General features: G+C 39.0%; 1 long non-coding RNA gene across 1 annotated transcript in view; it reads left to right on the top strand.

The window, feature by feature from the left end:
* The window catches only part of LOC129397308 (uncharacterized), a 126052-nt gene extending 110005 nt beyond the window's left edge, over positions 1-16047 (top strand). The window contains exon 4 of the long non-coding RNA XR_008624594.2: positions 13671-16047. This is a non-coding gene — a long non-coding RNA (uncharacterized LOC129397308). The remainder of the gene's footprint in view (positions 1-13670) is intronic.
* The last annotated feature ends 2342 nt before the right edge of the window (positions 16048-18389 follow it).

The following is an 18389-nucleotide window of genomic DNA, read 5'->3' as shown; positions in this document are numbered from 1 at the left end:
TGAATGTACATGCTATTTTTTTTATGAAATTAATGACTACCTTTTCTCCATTAAATGGGGGATTCTTCAAGATTCTTTTCTCTGTGTCTGTTTGAAATTGATTCATAAAAATAATCAGATGGGCTTTGTTTTTCCATCAACTCTGCCTCTCATTTCTTGAAGGTGGAGGGATAACCGTTTCTATCTACAGGGAGGCATAATGAGGAGTCAGAAACCTACAGCATCAGAGTAACTAATACAAAGGAGGTAGGGTTTGGGGTACTGCTATACTGGGTAAACTATCTGGGGTTGTTCTGTCAATTTGCCTTTGAAGTTTGCCTGGATTTGCATGTAAGAACCATGCAATTTTTAAATTCAGTGTGTGTATGTACATATATCCCCCAAACCATGTACAGTATCTTCTTTATTCTTACTTTACTTACACAGTGGGGTAGCTAGATACACAACTGTGGGCTGGCCAGAAAGCCAAACTTAGAGAATAACAATAGCTAACACGTTCTGAGCACGTGCTGCATTATCAGCACTGTCTTACAAAGGAATTAGCTTTCTTCATAACATCTTCAGGTGAGCCTCTGAGATACAGAGGTTAGCTAACTTGTTCCAAGTCACCCAGTGGGTAAAGCCACAATCTGACCCTAGACAATCTGATTGCAGGACACAAACCTTTGATCACTACCCACTACCACTGCCCGTGGAAGATGAAGGGAAGAACAGCTTTTCCATTTCCTCTTTTTCCTTCATGGGCTGTAGGTCCTTTTATGACTCTTCCTAGAGAATCCAACCTAAAATTTCTTTGATAAATCACAGATACAGGTGAAGTCATTGGTTCTTCAATTGTAGTTTTGGATGCAGTAGAATCTAACAAGCTTTCAAGGGCTGCTGATGCTGCTGATTAAAAGGGCACACTTTTTTTTTTTTGAGATGGAGTTTTGCTCTTGTGGCCCAGGCTGGAGTGCAATGGCACGATATCACCTCACTGCAACCTCCGCCTCCCGGGTTCCAGCGATTCTCCTGCCTAATTTTTGTATTTTTAGTAGAGACGGGGTTTCACCATGTTGGCCAGGTTGGTCTTGAACCCCTGACCTCAGGTGATCCACCCACCTTGGCCTCCCAAAGTGCTGGGATTACAGGCATGAGCCACCGTACCTGGCCAAAAGGGCACACTTTGAGGACCACTGGTCTATGTGCTCCTTCGGGCCCTCATAGATAAGTAACATTAATAATCATATCTTCACATTTTCAGCGTTTCACTGTTTTCAAAGCATTGTATTTATATAGCCTCAGTTCTTCACAAGGGTGCTCAGCTTTATTTTGAGCAAATCTTATGTCCATTGTATGGATGAGAGAATAGAGGTTCTGTGACTGTAAGTGGCATATTCCTCATTGTATAACAAGTGCTAGGAGTTAGGCATTTTATTTTTCGTTCTACTCTGTTAATGCTGAAGAGAGTCCAACAACTGTCCATTTCCTGCACCCAGCTCACAAATCGGTTTGTTCACTTTCCTCTTCAACTCATGCTTACAAGAATAAATGGGCTCAAGAAAACCATCTCTTGCTTAAAAAGGAGAAACAGTGTCCTGAAAGGCACAAATATCTGAGCACAAAGGAGGGTGGGACTGTTAGTTTCTACAACCAAGATCCCGACGCTTATATCCAAATTAAAGGTCTGTGAACTTGAACGGGGCTGGCTAATGTTTTTCTTTCCTACCAGGTTTGCTGAGCTTATAAATATCAATTATATGGTTGAGTAAATTACAGGGATGTTGAACTTTTAATTGTTGTAGCACCTTAAATTGTCTATATAGTAATAATAAGGAGATTGTGAAAATCTGCTGAAGGAAATCTCACACATATTTATAGATAATTAATACAGTGAGTGGAAACTGGAAATCAGCACTGAATTTTTTAAAGCAGTAATTTAAAAATGCATTATGGCAACACATTGTTAGCAGTTATTCAACAAGGAAATGTGAAGATTATTAAGCTAATTAAAGGTAATAAAAACAAGTTAAGGTAGTTCTGCATATAACTTTGAAATTAAAAAGAAAATTCTTCAGTCTTACTACTTCTAAGAAGGGCAAGTCATGGATGGCAATTAATATATTGATAAGTTACCGGATTTTAATGTAATAAGAGGAGGTTTCTGTATAAATATATATTCCCTGGAGAAGTACAAAAAAAGTACAAGGAACTGTTTCTGCATAACCCCAGACCCCTTAGCAGGCCCCTGTGAGCACACGTGCATTTTCTCTTTCTCAGGGAGGGATGAGTGATTGTCATTTCAGGAACTTGATCTTGAAAAACTTTCTCCAGTACAGTCTATCTGATCCCACTGAGCTTTCAGATCCTGTGCCTCTCTCCTGATCTTTGGGCTCCCTTCCACTTCAAGTTATGTGACAGCGATTTGGGGGATGGTTTCTTACGCTTTTCCACATTTAGCTCTTGTTCTCTGCATGAAACCACTATTGCCATAAAATGAAGCTGCACAGTGTAAGCAGGAAGCTGAAATTGTTGGTAAGGTCGGAAATAGATGCCACTTTGTGGTAGATGCTTCAGTTCAGTGTGTCCAGGGTGTAGGCTTATAAATTTCTTTAGGGAAAAATAGTGAAAAAGGAAAGGAGAAAAATGTCAAAGGTAATAGAGAGTAAAAATCACATTCATCATGTACAATAGAATAACATGTTTATGTCCAGTCTTTTTTTGTTTTGTTTACCAATTACTGGGGACAAAGGAGGGAAATGAAATGGCCAGACTTTAAATGAACCATACCTGTGTCTGCCAGTGCAATTAAGCAGATTATTAAATGCCAGTGGAGGAAATCTTGGGGGTGTTTATTGTAGCAAAGGACTGCAATTTCAAATTAAAGCAGGCTCATGATTCTTAATTCTGGTAGAGGGCCCCTGTAAAATTTACCACTGAGCAAATTGGGGTGTGCACAGTTAAATGGGGGCAGAGGGTGAAGCTTATCAAGGAGAGAATTGTCCCGCTTATTAGAGAAATGGGGATCATTTGGATACAAATGAGTAAGGAATCAGAAAAAGTGTTATCAAGAAGAGTTCCAATTTGTCTGTAATCCTACACAATTACAAAAAGAATAGGTGATAGGTGAATAGGTAAATTTTGGGTTTTAAACTCCAAGATAATTTGATTATTTTACTTCAGTAGATTTTTATAGAACACTTTATAAACTCAGTCTTCCCTAAAAAATCAGGGCAGGGTGGTCATCTTCAAGAGGCATGTTTTTCAACACTTAAGGGAACAGTTTTAACACTGCAAGTTATCTGGTAGATGATTATGCAAATTGTATCTAAGATTTCTATAACCTTTGTGCTGAGAGTCTAAATAGAAGAGTTTCTTTAACAAGGTAGCATACTTTTGTCAGCAAGGTCACACCAGGAATTTTAGGGGGACAACTAAAAAATGACTTCCGCGAGCAAAAGGGATCCTTTTTGGTCATCAGGATGAATTGTTTGAAAGCTTCAAAGCAGCCGTGGTTCTCATTACTGGAGCCTGACTTTATAAGAAGTGCCTTTTTTCAATTATTTTCACTTTTCATTAGAAGTTTTTGCAGCTGTTGCTCACCTCATTAAGTTCACTAAGATGCTAGGCATTTAATTTTCATGTTGTAATTTGTAGTAAGTTGTTTGACATTAAAGCTAGTTTTCTGAGTCTATAATTTCTCCAGTTTTTTGCTGCCCTTCTCCTATAGTAACGAGTTACCTTTTAGAAGACCGAAGAATTTAATGCAATTAATGTAATTTTTAACTTAACTAGTCTCAATTATTGGAATTTTGTTCTTATAGGGTGTCCAGACCATGGTGCCTTCCACGTGCTGGAATGCTCATTACCAGGTACCCTCTAGAAATATATTCTGCTTGCTCGTAAAATGTCCCTCCTGATCCAGCCTGCAATTTAATTACTTAGTAATCAGTTGGCTAATTGAACACTTTCTCTCGCAAGATTTTTCTAATTCTCAGCCAAAACTTTCCTCTGCTAATTTATAACAAGGAATGTTTTTCTTACTTGGTGTTTGCACATTCCCGGTACTTGTAGCTTTTATCATTTTGCCCCTCAGCTATTGCTCTGTCAGGTTTCTTGATTTGGCTCCTTTAATCTTTTCTCATCAGTCAGTCACTTCCAATTCCCCCATTCCTTTAATCATCTCCTTTGAACTCAGTCCAGGTTTTTGGATACTCAGGTACCCAAGACATCGTGCAGCCGTCTAGGTGTGGTCTCACCACAATTGTGTGGAGCTGAGAGGGAAAAAGAGCAAAACAATCTTAAGTGAATCTGAAACTTGTTTCTATTTCCATCTCAAAAATAAGTCTTTCTACCCTCTATTAGTGTAGCAGTGTAGCTTTTTCTCATCTTTCTTCCCAGCTTTTCCACATTCAATGAGAAGCATTAAGAGAGAGGGTTTTTGGCCGGGCGTGGTGGCTCACACCTGTAATCCCAGCACTTTGGGAGGCCGAGGCGGGTGGATCACAAGGTCAAGAGATCAAGACCATCCTGGCCAACACGGTGAAACCCATCTCTACTAAAAATATAAAAATTAGCCAGGTATGCTGGCATGTGCCTCTAGTCCCAGCTACTCGGGAGGCTGAGGCAGGAGAATCGCTTGAACCAGGGAGCCAGAGGTTGCAGTGAGCTGAGATCATGCCACTGCACCCAGCCTGGCGACAGAGCAAGCCTCCATCTCTAAATAAATAAATAAATTAATTAATTAAACAAGAGGGTTTTTTTGTTACTAGGTGTCACATCACACACAGATCACTCCTACCTAACAAAGTAAGAGGCATCCTGGGACCTAGAAGTAAGGTCAAATTCCCACACAAACACATATACCATTAGCCTATGCTGATTCTGAATTTTCAGATGCATGTTATTTGTTTTTGTTTGTTTTCTGCCTCCCCAAAGGCCTACAGGGTCTGGAAGGACACATGTGGCCTACGGACCTCCAGCAGTCTGGCAAACATCAAAACACTGTTCAACCTTCTTGCTAGATCATGGCATTTCCTGAGATGTATCAGTAAACATTCCAAATACAATCTTGGCCTCAGATTGAAGGAAACCCCGGGGCTTTCAGCAGAGCTTAGCAGCACAGATATGGGAAGGTGGCTCTGCTGTGATTGGCAGGAGGGGAAAGCTGGACACCTTCCTGTCACCTTTAATCCCACATCACCAGTGAGCCTGAGAAGGTTAGACATAGGGTAGCAAATGCAAAGATCATTCCTGCAAAAGACAAGTCTTCATACAATTGTCATTTAGGTTGAATCCTGAGAACCTTGACGCTCATTAGAATTGAAAATTGGAGGCCGGGCGCAGTGGCTCATGCCTGTAATCTCAGCACTTTGGGAGGCCGAGGCGGGCAGATCACTTGAGGCCAGGAGTTGGAGACCATCCTGGCCACCATGGTGAAACCCTGTCTCTACTAAAAATACAAAAATTAGCTGGGCATGATGGGACGTACCTGTAATCCCAGCTACTCGGGAGGCTGATGCAGGAGAATCACTTGAACCCGGGAGTCAGGTTGCAGTGAGCTGAGATCCTGCCACTGCACTCCAGCCTGGGTGACAGAGCGAGACTCCCTCTCAAAAAAAAAAAAAAAAAAAAGAAAGAAAAGGAAGAAAGAAAACTGGGCTTGAATGACATACAGGAGTGAACTCCTTAGCTGTACTCCATGGGATTCTATTAAATCCACTGCAGTTTCCCAGTGAAGAAATATTGTAGCTAGAGACCCTTCATCTGCGCAGGAACTGAGTTTTTCATTTCACAGCTCAGCCTCTTTCCTAGTAATAAATTGACCCGAACTGGAGTCCTAAGACTGTCAATTTGCACTTTCCTTTTGTATCACCTCTTCTCTCCTGTTACAAATGTGTAGAACCATGACGGGAGATTAATATTGAAAGAGAACTTTTTCCCAGTTACATTTGATCTGCCTACTTCTGCCTTCTATTTCTTTCTCCAAGACTTATTTTAGTTCAGCAAAAGCCTCCAGGTTAATTTAACAAAGAATTCTTCCCTGAGCTTACCGGAGTTTCCTGCCCATGGGTGACCTGTTCTTCCACCAATTGAGATTTGTCACTGAGCGATTCTGAATGTTGATCTTGCTTCTTTGAGTTAAGAGGGAACAGTGTGCCTTCAGGTCAATATCCCTCCTAACCACAACAGAATGTAAGCTTCATTCTCAGACAGAAAGCAATGCATTTGTTCAAAGATGAAGAAAACATAAAAGGGGATGAGGCTAAGGATGGAGACAGTTTCTGGGCGTTCACAGGTAAGCTGATACTTTGAGATTCTCGGAGATTAGTGTTCTATCAAACAGCAGAACATCTTTGGCAAGAAGAAACCTAAGGGATTAATGCTGGGGTGGGGGGAAGCTGACTGCAAGAGTATGGGGGACAGATGTGTACAGAGGGTGTCAAAGTCATTCTTCCTAGAGCTGGGAAAATTTAGACATTCTGGGGATCGAGCCAGTTAAATTTCATTTTAAGCCTTTCAGATCACAAGATTACAACAGGCATAGACAAGTTTAATTATAGTAGATGGAAGGTTAAAATGCACACACATTTACACCCTAGTGTGCACATACATACAAACACAGCGGCACAGTGTTTTCTTTTGTTTTTCTGGTGAATTCATGTTACTGCTAATTACTTAAGGGTAAACATTTGTTGGATCAATTGCAGAATCCACTGGCATATGCTATAAACAGGTTGAAAATAATCAAAAGAAAAATTCTCTTTGACATGTCACTGACACCTTGAAGACAGCGTATAAGAGAATAAAAACAGCATTGGAGGCCTGGCGTGGTAGCTGTCACCAGTAATCCTAGCACTTTGGGAGGCCAAAACGGGCAGATTACCTGAGGTCAGGCGTTCAAGACCAGCCTGGCCAACACGGTGAAACCCCGTCTCTACTAAAAATACAAAAATTAGCCAGGCGTGGTAGTGCATGCCTATAATCCTAGCTACCCAGGAGGCTGAGGCAGGAGAATTGCTGCAACCCGGGAGGCGGAGGCTGTAGTGAACAGAGATCACAACACTGCACTCCAGCCTAGGTGACAGAGCAAGACTCCGTCTCAAAAACCAACCAACCAACAAACAAACAGCACTGGAGGGTACATACAGATCCTGGCAAATTCTAAACATTACTAGTGTGTGTGTGCATGCGTGTGTATGTGTGTCTTGAGAAATGTAGTCATGAGGTAGAAAAAATAAAGCTTCAACATAATGCATTTAGGTTAATGTAGTAGACTGATTTTAGAAATAATATAGAGGCAGCCATCAAATGTAAGCTGCAGAGCTGAAATAAAGTGATTTTTTTTTTCAGTTTTCTATTTCACGTAACAGACTATGCCACAACTTACTGATTTATTATTTATTTTATTATTTCTCACAGTTCTCTGTGTTGATTGAACTCAGATGGGTGGCTCTTCCGTTCCACATGGCATCTGCTGGGGTCTTTTACTTGGCTGCATTCAGCTGGGAGTAAGCCTGGGCATGGTATGCCCAAGATAACCTCACTGGAATGCCTGGGGCTCTGCTGGGGACAGCTAGAAGGCCAGGATCTCTTTTTTTCTAGCAAGATAATGGTGCCTCTTTATATAGTAGCTCAGAGCCCCCAGAGAACAAAAGCAGAAGCTACTAAGCCTTGTAAGGGCTACAGCTGAAACTGACACAGTGTCACTTCCTTCGCATTTGATTGGTGGAAGCAATTCCCAAGGCCAGCCCAGTCTCAAGGAGGGAGAAATGGACTCTACCCCTGAGGGGAAGAGTGGTGACCAGACGTGCGCACAAAAAAGAATTATTCACAGCCATTTTATAAGTTTTTAACACTTCTATGGCAGTTGTATAGGCACATCAATTGAAAAGGGTGGGGTCAGAAATCTGAACTCTGCTCCAGTTTCCAAATACATAGTCTCCATGTGTAAGAGAGGTTGTAGTTTCCATCCAACTCACCTGCAATCACAAGACCCTCCCTTTCAGGTTTGAGCGGAGAAGTGAATTAGATGCCTTTGTAGGTTACCACTCCCTCGAATGCTTCCTTATGCTTCTGAAAGTCAATAGACTCAGGTCATGGAACTGCTGCTCTGTTGAAACCTAGCCTTGTGTCCTTGCTCATATTGGCACATCATTAGAGAGGTTTAAATATTTTAATTTTTTTCCAATTTTTACTCAGTTTCTGGCATTGACATTAACCAGCCAATGTAGGAGAATAAAATACTATACAGACCACTGTTCAATTTTCTAGTTATGTATTAATCATAGTTACACTGAACTTGGAAAATCTTAAATACCATCATTTGGCTTGCTTATGTTTTTAGTCTTTATTTTTATTTTTATTTATTTATTTTTTTGAGACAGTGTCTCACTCTGTCACCCAGCCTGGAGTGCAGTGGCATGATCTTGGCTCACTGCAACCTCCACCTCCTGGGTTCAAGTGAGTCTCGTGCCTCAGCCACTCTAGTAGCTGGGGTTACAGGCTTGTGCCACCACATCTAGCTAATTTTTTGTATTTTTAGTAGAGACGGGGTTTTGCCATGTTGGCCAGGCTGGTCTCGAACTCCTGGCCTCAATTGATTCATCCCCCTCTGCCTCCCAAAGTGGTGGGATTACAGGCATGAGCCACAGCACCCGGCCCATACTTACATCTTTAGTTGAATAAACTCCATAAGGCTGCCCACAGTGGCTTATGTCTGTAATCCCAGCACTCTGGGAGGCTGAGGCAGGTGGGTCACCTGAGGTCAGGAGTTCGAGACCAGCCTGGCCAACATGGCAAAACCCTGTCACTACTAAAAATGCAAAAATTAGCTGAGTGTGGTGGCTCATGCCTGTAATCCCAGCTACTCACAAGGCTCAGGCAGGAGATTCACTTGAACCCGGGAGGTGGCGGTTGCAGTGAGTCAAGATCATGCCATTGCACTCCAGCCTGAACAACAGAGTGACTCCATCAAAAAAATAAAAATAAAATAATAAATAATAAAACTCAATAAGACTATTTGCTTTTAAGATGAAGTAATCAGATCTCTGGTTTGGCTGTGTCCTGCTTAAGTTTAATTTTATGTTTTAGGAAGCTTGTCACCCATTATATCCATATTTATTTATTACCTACTACGTGCACTATGGTGTGTTTGTTCATTGGAACAAATGTTCTATCCAGAAATTGTATAGATAAGACAGGTCTTTCCGATACCGACACATTTAGGAGTCATGATTCTATACAATCAGCAACATAGATTGGAAAGTAAACATACTGAAGAAACTTGAATTTGATGCTAAAAATGAATCAACAAAAAATACATTCTAGGCACATGCAAAATGTTTCCTTTGTGTCTTCTCAGCGGTTAAAAATAAATTCTATTCCATGAGAGGCAAGAGATTTTTCTGGAGATAGAGTAAATACACAAAATAAAAGATCATCAAGGTACATGCTGAAAATAATGGAACTATTTATAAAGCACAATTCTAAGATTATGAATACCAGTAGAGTGATGATTTGATAAATAATTCTAATGTTAGGTATTTGATGGAAATTATTATTACAAGGTAGAACAACCATAAATTAGTATTATTTTTATTTATTCCAAAATATTTAATGAATGCGTGTTTCGGAAAATGTAAGAATGAGCACAGAAGACAAATATTTTTCTTTCATATACTATCTTTTAAAAAAAATATAATCATAAAACATTTTTTTCTAAAATAGCTATTTTTAAAACATTCTAAAATCTTTATTATCATTCTAAACAATTTTCTCTAACAAGCAAACATGCCTCAACGCTTTTTACAGGTGAATCCTTTAATCTCTATCAGGGATCAACAAATTGCAGCCCAGGGCTCAATCCCTTCCATGCCCATTTGTTTAGTTATTGTCTGTGGATGTTTTCCTACAGCAACAGCAGACTCAATGCAACAGAAACCAAGGCCATAAGCCTGCTGAGCTGAAAATATTTATTATCTGGTTGTTTCCAGAAAAAAAAAAAAACAGCCAACCTCTGATCTAGAATCCATGACAATATCAAACTTTTTATAGTTGAATAAGGTAAAGAGGACCTTGATTCTAAAAGAAAATGATTTCCATAATCTATTACAACATACTATTTTATTTTATTCTGTTGCACAAGGTTTTCAAAAAGAAGAGTTAGCTTTGGAATTTCTCTTCCACTCCTCATCCTCCAATCCCAAAATAATCTTACCTTGAATCTCTTCCCATACATAATGAGGATGGAGGCTGAGATACAGTGGAAGTTGTCATGCTCAAGGTGGGATGGAGGCCTTGGAGCTCTGACAGTTACATTGCTTTGCAAGCGCTCCTCTCTCCAAAGAAGTGTGTGAAGCTTTCTGAAGAACCCCCTGGACTACAAAATTGCTTCTGAGCCAGATGGATAAAATTAATGAAATGTCAAAGCTAAAAGGAATTATAGATGAAGATACCAAAGCTCAGGCGACTTAAATGCTTTAGGCCAGGGTCTACACTAGTTATTGGCAGAACTAAAAGCCAAGATCAAAGCCATGTGACTTGATTTCCAACCCACACTGCCTCTTCCATTCCTGCAGAGGGTGAGACATGGGCTGGTCTCGCTTGGTGGCATAGTAAACCCAAGACCAGCGATGTCTTTTTATTGTACATGTCAACAGGTTCCTAAATCGATTTCAGAGCAGTGACCTAGGAAGAGAGACAGATAACAACTCAAATGAGAAGAGATAGCCATGTTTCAAAATATAAAAAATTCAGGATGGATTGAAGAAAATAAATTTTAAAAGAAAGTTTTAAAATAAACTGATAATACTGTCAAGTATTTTTCTCCAACACATGGTGTTTTAAGGTTTCCTATAGCCAGCACTAGATTAGAGCATATGTATTTCTATTTATGTCATGTTTTCCTAATTTCAGATTAAAGGAGGTGGTATAACCTCCTTTTATTAACCCTGAGAGAGAGAAACAGAGAGCGAATGAGAAAACAAGACCTGTTAGAAAAAACTATAAGACTATAACATTATTTTAGAAAGGGAAGTGGAGATATAATTTACTTGAAATTGTAAAGAAATTTAGGTAGAGAAAGCTGAATTACTAAAGTAGGAATTTGACAGGGCACTGAGGTTAACAGCTTGAGCCTTATGACAAAGGTTATGGGATCTCAAATGAGGACAAGTGACCATGAACATCTAGTTAGTATCCTTTCAATTTATGGAAGGGGTTAGAAAATCTATTTTGGCCTACGACTTCTTCAAGCCTCACAAGATAGATTTCTGTTTATTACACTTCTAATAATAGTATTACTACTCATTGGTAAAAATTAGAAGCAAATTAGGCGATTAGCCATTACTACCTGTTATATCTTTTAAGAGGATGATGTTTTTCAAGTACCATGAAAGATCTAATAGCAATTACTGAACAGTTAATGTCTTTGTCCCTTTATTTTAATGGCACTATCAATTTTAAAGATGAAAGTTTGAATGAAAACTTTAGGAAACTTTAGTTGTAGGCACCCAGCCAAAGTAGAATTACTGTGTTTAGGAGCTTCAAAGAAAATAATTCACTGAAACTTATGTATATATGCTTTTTTTTTTTTCTTCCCCCCCCCCCATGAGACGGAATCTCGCTCTGTCGCCCAGGCTGGAGTGCAGTGGCACAATCTCAGCTCACTGCAAGCTCTGCCTCCCAGGTTCCAGCGATTCTCCTGCCTCAGCTTCCTGAGTAGCTGGGACTACAGGCACCTGCCACCACACCTGGCTAATTTTTTGTATTTGTAGTAGAGACAGGGTTTCACCATGTTAGCCAGGATGGTCTCGATCTCCTGACCTTGTGATTCACCTGCCTCAGCCTCCCAAAGTGCTGGGATTACAGGCATTAGCCACCACGCCCAGCCTTATATGCTTTATTTCTCAAGATACTCATGTATTTGTGTTCTATCATGATTTGTGCTTTAAGAAAAACCATTGATATCAGAGGTAAAATTTGAGTCAAAACATTTACAGATAGATAATGCTTAGCTTCTGCGTCTAGAGAATGTATGTGGGCAAAATACGGTACCCAAGCCTATTGAAACAGAGGTAGTAATAGCTGTGGAGAGGGAGACATATTAAACCAGAAGTCAGGATTCTGGATATGAGTTCTGACTTTGCCATTATTTGCTTTGTGACCTTGGGTGTAATTGCTTAATCTGCCCATACCTGGTTTTACTTGTCTCTACAATATAGGGGCTTAAATAATAATCTACACTGATCTATCTCTCCTAATGGTTATATGATGGAGAATTATGTGCTAGCATGTCCTTTATTTGTCCAAAAGCAATCTTAATTTTTTAATTGGAAAACTTTACCATTTCTATTATTTTTTGCTACCCCCCGTAAAGTTCCAGAATCCTCTAGATTTTAGATTGGAAAGATCTGAGATTTTCTTGCTCAGTGGTTCTCAAATGCGTGCATGTCTCAGAACGCACTGAATCACTTATTCAAATGGATAGTCTTGCACTCCACTCAGGAGTTCCCGATTCAGTGGTCTGAAGTGGGGCCCCAAATTTGCATTTCTAACAAGTTTCCTTCTGGGTGATTCTGAAGCACTGATCTGGACACCACACTGAGAACACACTGGTCTCTCTCAAACTATTTACCAGATTAGGCAAGAAGCCTTGCAAAGATAATTGAATTACCCATGCTTACTCATCAGTTAGGGGCCCAAACAAAACCAGCAAAACCCTATTCTCCCAGATGCTGAGGTCAGAGCCTTCTCTATAATACCACAATTCCCCACTTTGAATTTGGGTTATATGATACAGACTAAAAAATTCAAATAAATTTATTCCAATCCACATTGCCACTCAGATTAGCAGCTTCTGTTGAGAGGGTTTTTTTTTTTTTTTTTTTTCCTTCAGTCAGGAACAGAGTTTAAATACCCAGTAAGTGCAGTAAGTGTTCTTTTCTTTTTTTTTTTTTTAATGTGTCGCCCACACCTGGACCATGTTTGCATGAAGAAGAATTAAAGCTAAAATGGGGCAAAGAAGGATTTATTGTTAGTGAAAGACTTCTGCCACAACAAAGACGGACTAAAAGAAAACAAACCAGCTTATTTCTACTAAACGTATATATTTTTATATTTTCATGTGTGAGTTTTAGTTTGTTGTTGTCGTTAATGACAAAAACCCACACAGAGCAGGTTTAAGGTTCATAAAAGATTTTAGTATCTCTGGAATCTCATTTGCTTGAAGAAAAATTCCCCTTGATCCTGATAGTGTAGAGATAAGAACTTCTTCTAAAGTCCCCAGAAACAAGCACAAATAATGTGCTTTTGATAACGACTGAGAAATCTACAAGACAGACAAATAGGGTTTCCCTGGATGCACTGATCTCTCTCTATCCCCTGAGTTTGTGGTGCTTTCCTCACCCTCTGGAATAGTCCTTGGCCCCTCCATTCCCCCGCCATGTTGGCTACTGATTCTTCAGGTCTGAGCTTAGAGGCTCTTTGCTGACCCTCCAAGTCCAGGTGAGGGACAAGTGGTGGACACCATTGAGATGACTTGGCATTCTTGCCCTTGCGCCTCCCTCACCTTGAGTTTAAGCTGGATCTAGAGACTTGCTTCAGATTAATGGAATTTGATGATGCTTCCAACAGGAGGTTACATAAAGGCCCTGGCTTTTGTCTTGTTTTGCTCTCTTGTTTGTTCACAGTTTCTATGTCATGAGCTTCCCTATGAAGAGGCCAATATGATAAAAGACGAAGAAAGACCTCTGGACAACAGCCAGCAAGGAACCAAGGCCTTCAGTCCTCCAGGTTATGAGGAAGGGAAGCCTCTAACAATTCTGTGAGTAAGCTTGGAAGCTGGGCCTTCTGTTCATCCTTTGGGTGAGATTTCAGTCCCAGTAGCTTGGGAGAGGCTTTGAGGCAGAAGCACCTAGATTCTTGACCCACAGAACTGTGAGATAATGCATATTTGCTGTTATACTAAGTTTTGAGATAATTTATCACACAATAAATAATTATTATATCACCCATCACATTTATTGACTCTCCCTGTAGACCAGTAAATCACAAACTTTAGATGGTGAACTCTTGAAAATAAACATTTCCAGCTTCAGAGAGTCTGATCGAATAGTTCTGGAAAAGGTCCAGGAATCTGTTTTTAAAAAAAGTATTTCAAATAGTTTGTATGCATATAGTCTCAAGACCCCATTTTTGAAAATTCTCTCTGGAAGCTACAAGCAACTTTTTTTTTTTTTTTTTTTTTTTTGTGGCAAGAGAGATTTTAATGGCCAGAAAGGAATCCTTTAGGATAAGCTAGGATTGTTAAGCTAAATCATACGTTGCTCAAAAAGGGAGATCTCTAAGAAGCCCTTAGCTAGCGAAGATTGCAATCTATTTGTGTTTGTTTGGGGCTTATTGCATAGGGGCAAAGGGCAAGATAACTTCTTATGGCTCCTAGACTATCTTTTTATATTTTTATTTTTTTTGAACTTTTATTTTAGGTTCAGGGGTGCATGTGAAGGTTTGTACATAGGAAAACTCATGTCATGGGGGTTTGTCGTACAGATCATTTAATCACCAGGTATTATGCCCAGCACCCAGTAGTTATCTTTTCTGCGCCGCTCCCTCCTCCCACCCTCCACCCTCAAGTAGACTCCAGTGTTTGTTGTTGCCTTCTTTGCGTTCATGAGTTCTCCTCATTTAGCTCCCATTTATAAGTTAGAACATGTGGTATTTGGTTTTCTGTTCCTACATTCGTTTGCTAAGGGTAATAGCCTCTAGCTTCATCCATGTTTCCACAAAAGACATGATCTCATTCTTTTTTATGGCTGCATAGTGTTCCATGGTGTATATGTACTGCATTTTCTTTATTCAGTCTGTCATCGATGAGCATTTAGGTTGATTCCATGTCTTCAAGCAACCGTTTTTGTTTTATTCATGCCTTTATATTCATGTCTGAAATGTGGTAGAGTCTCAATAAATATAATGGAATGAATTAATGAATTAATGCATACTGATATACAATACCAAAATTTTAAATGGATTTACCAAAACTTAGTTGTAAGCATAATATGATTAAGACAATTAATTTCTTCATAATTAATCTGTTTTGTGGTTATCACATCTGTTTTTCTTACCTGTAGCTGTTTTATGCATTTATACATGCAAATTTTCCCTCTTCCTAAAAGCAAGAACTGCGTCTTTCTTATCCATCCACTGACCATATGACACCTTGCAAAGTAACTTGCTGCATATTTAATTCTCAACTATATTTATTTCTCTTTTATTTGCATAAAATATGCTATAATAATGTGTACTTTTAAAAATCAGATAGCTATATTTTAACTTATCATAAGCCTACTGACATGAGAGTAAACCTAGCATGGTGAAAATATGAATCTTCAAGTTATACATACCTGGCCTTAAATTCCAGTTTCCATATGTAATAACTGTGGGCACTTTGGCAAATTGTTTTATTCTTTGAGTATCTGTTTCTTCCTTTTAAATGGTGGCTTGTGTTCTTGTGAGATTTGAAGGAACTAATATATAATAAGCCTTACTAAGTGGTGGATGCTGGAGTTCACATAATCCTAACATTTTTTTCTTATTGCTCATATTATGGGCTGGATTTTGTGTCTTCTCCCCCCATGCATATGTTGAACACCTAAGCCCTAGCACTTCAGAATGTGACTGTATTTGCAGATAGGGCTTTTAAAGAGGTAATTAAGTTAAAATTAGGACATTAGGGTGAGTTCCAATCTGATTGGTGTCTTTGTAAGAAGAGGAAATTTGGACACACAAAGAGACACTGGGGATGCATTTACAGAGAGAAAAGACAACGTGAAGACACTAAGAGGAGAAGATGGCCATCTACAAGCTGAAAAGATACCAATCCTGCCAACAGCTTGATCTTGGACGTCCAGCCTCCAGAATGTGAGAAAATAAAAGTCTGTTGTTTAAGCCACCCAGTTTGCAGTATTTTGTTATCACAAACTTAGCAAACTAAAACACTTCATATTATAATATGTTTTCATGCTCCTATATAGTCATAGTCATAATTTTGAATGACTGCATGATATTCCACTGAGTTGCCATTGTTTATATAACAATTCTGTTGGCTATTTAATGCTTTGTTACTTTGCAAATGGAGACAGTTTTTTTCAGATATGGCTTGGTTTCTAGACTTGGTTCTCTCCTCCCTTTTCATATGATAACTATAGCATTCTTACCAACGAGATTACTGTACCATTTATTCTGAATGGTGCAACCCTGACCTGAAGCAAGAGACATCATTTAAACAACTCTTGTGTTGCAGCCTTAGATTCCAGACTAAATCCGTCTTGCTCTCAGACTAAATCCAGACTGCTCTCAGTCCCAGTTTGGAAAACTCAGTCTACCCCGGTGGTCTTTGTCCCCTGTCCTTATTACTGGGCTCCTAACTTGGTCTCTGGCCCTGGGACTTTACCAGCTGATTGTTGTTTAGGTAGAAGGTCAGAGACTGCATTATCAACTGCCCAGACAATTTTACTTTAACTTTTCCTCGTCTTTCTCCCCTAAACCAGGAATCAGGGAGAGATCATCCAATTACGTGTTGGGAATAAAATTGTATAAGTGTGCCAAGAAAAAGATGGAGAAACAAAGTGACTGTGTGTTTGTGTGTTGTTGGGGGGAGACAGAAGGGAGTTGGTGACGAAGTGTGGAGGATTCAGCACTGCCCCTTCTAACTCTGTTTTAGGGGTTGCATTTCCAGGCCATGAAAAACCAGAAAATACTTCCTCAAAAAGTAGGAAAATCACAGGCTCAGCTCAAATTTCAGCTGCAGCTAGAGGGCTTTTGATGACAAATAAGGAAAAAAATATTCTGAAAAGAAGGGTCGTGAAACATCATAGCAGGTCCCTAAAGGAAGTTGTCGAATTACTGGAATAGTTGGTCTTTAAAATACAGAATGTCTCCTCTATTTAGGCTCATTTAAGTGTAGTCGACTCAAGCCTGAAGTGGACAAAAGAAAGAGAGGGTTTATTAGGAGCATATTCATCCCTATAATTTTATGGTCTTCATGAATCAGCAGCCTTTGTTGAATAGGTTTACCAATCATTAATACTTGATATTATTTTAGGCTTCCCAGTGGCTGATCTTTAAACATGCTTTGAGTTCCAAAGCTGTGCATACCAAGATTTCTGGTAACAGCTGGAAATCCATAGTTATAGTACACAGAGTACATCCTCATCTGGCAAAAGCTGTAAATAAAGCTTAAAAAGCAAATACCCCATTTATATATGCAGCTTCTGAATACTAGGAGATCAATTACTAAGAAATTGGAGAGCTAGATTTTCTCAATTATTTCTTAAGATAATAAATTATTTCTTCCTCCAAGGGAAAAGAAAATACAATTTTAATATTTAAAGATTTGGACGTAAAGAGTAAAATTTATCTAAAAATGTTACTTTTTTTGCTCCTTATATAACTTGAAAAACTGGTTGACATTGTTGAAATATCATTGGGAAAAAAAATTATTGCTTGAAAGCAATTTCCTACTGGAATCTATCCCCTGCAGGATTTTTTTGTTTGAAAATGCATAAGAAAAAATGTTTTTTTATAATTTTTAATTTTTGTGGGTACATAGGTGTATAAATTTATGGGTACATGAGATGTATTGATACAGGCATGCAATATGTAATAATCACGTCATGGAAAGTGGGGTCTCCGCAGGTTTATTTTAAGGAAGCGTCTGGATTACCTACTAAGAACTATGAGAGATTTCTAGTTTAATGTCTTTTAAAGAGTTGTTTGAAGTACTATAAACCACAATGAAATGGTATGAAACCAAGAAATTCTGTATGCATAAATAAAAAACAATTCACTGTGCAAGTTGCATTTGAAGTCGGCACAATTTATAAAGTATGAAACAGTTAACTTCTGCTTTTTAAAAGCCATACTCTAAAAACCCCTCACTACTTCCCATTTTATTCCAAGTATTTATTTGAGAGTGGCTTTTGATGGAAAATATTTTAAACTGAATGAACTCTTAAGCAATTAATGATTACAATTCTAGTAGAAGTGACATGATGTAAACCCACAAATATACCACAAGAGACATTCCAGTGACTGCTTAGTATTTGTGGTGGCAGAGGAATGAGAATGTGGTTCTTGCTCATTCCAGAAAAAGCAATTACAATGGTCAATCACGCTAAATTCCATGCAGTAAACCACTAGTTTAAGAATAAAGGCAAACACATTTTCTCTTTTCCTTTGCAATATTTTTACTTTTGTTTGGCTTTGAGCATGTTTAAACTAACTATTTAAGTAGTTAACACAACTTAAAAAAATAAATGAACCAGAAAAAATGCAATTTGCCTATATTCGTCACTCATTAGGCTTACCGGCATCAGTCACTGTCTGAATGTCCTAGGGCATAGGCAGATGTA

This window comes from Pan paniscus, chromosome 13 (assembly GCF_029289425.2).
Source record: "Pan paniscus chromosome 13, NHGRI_mPanPan1-v2.0_pri, whole genome shotgun sequence".
Classification (NCBI taxonomy): Eukaryota; Metazoa; Chordata; class Mammalia; order Primates; family Hominidae; genus Pan; species Pan paniscus.
The sequence above is the reverse complement of the archived record's forward strand: the minus strand, read 5'-3'. Positions and strand labels throughout refer to the sequence as shown.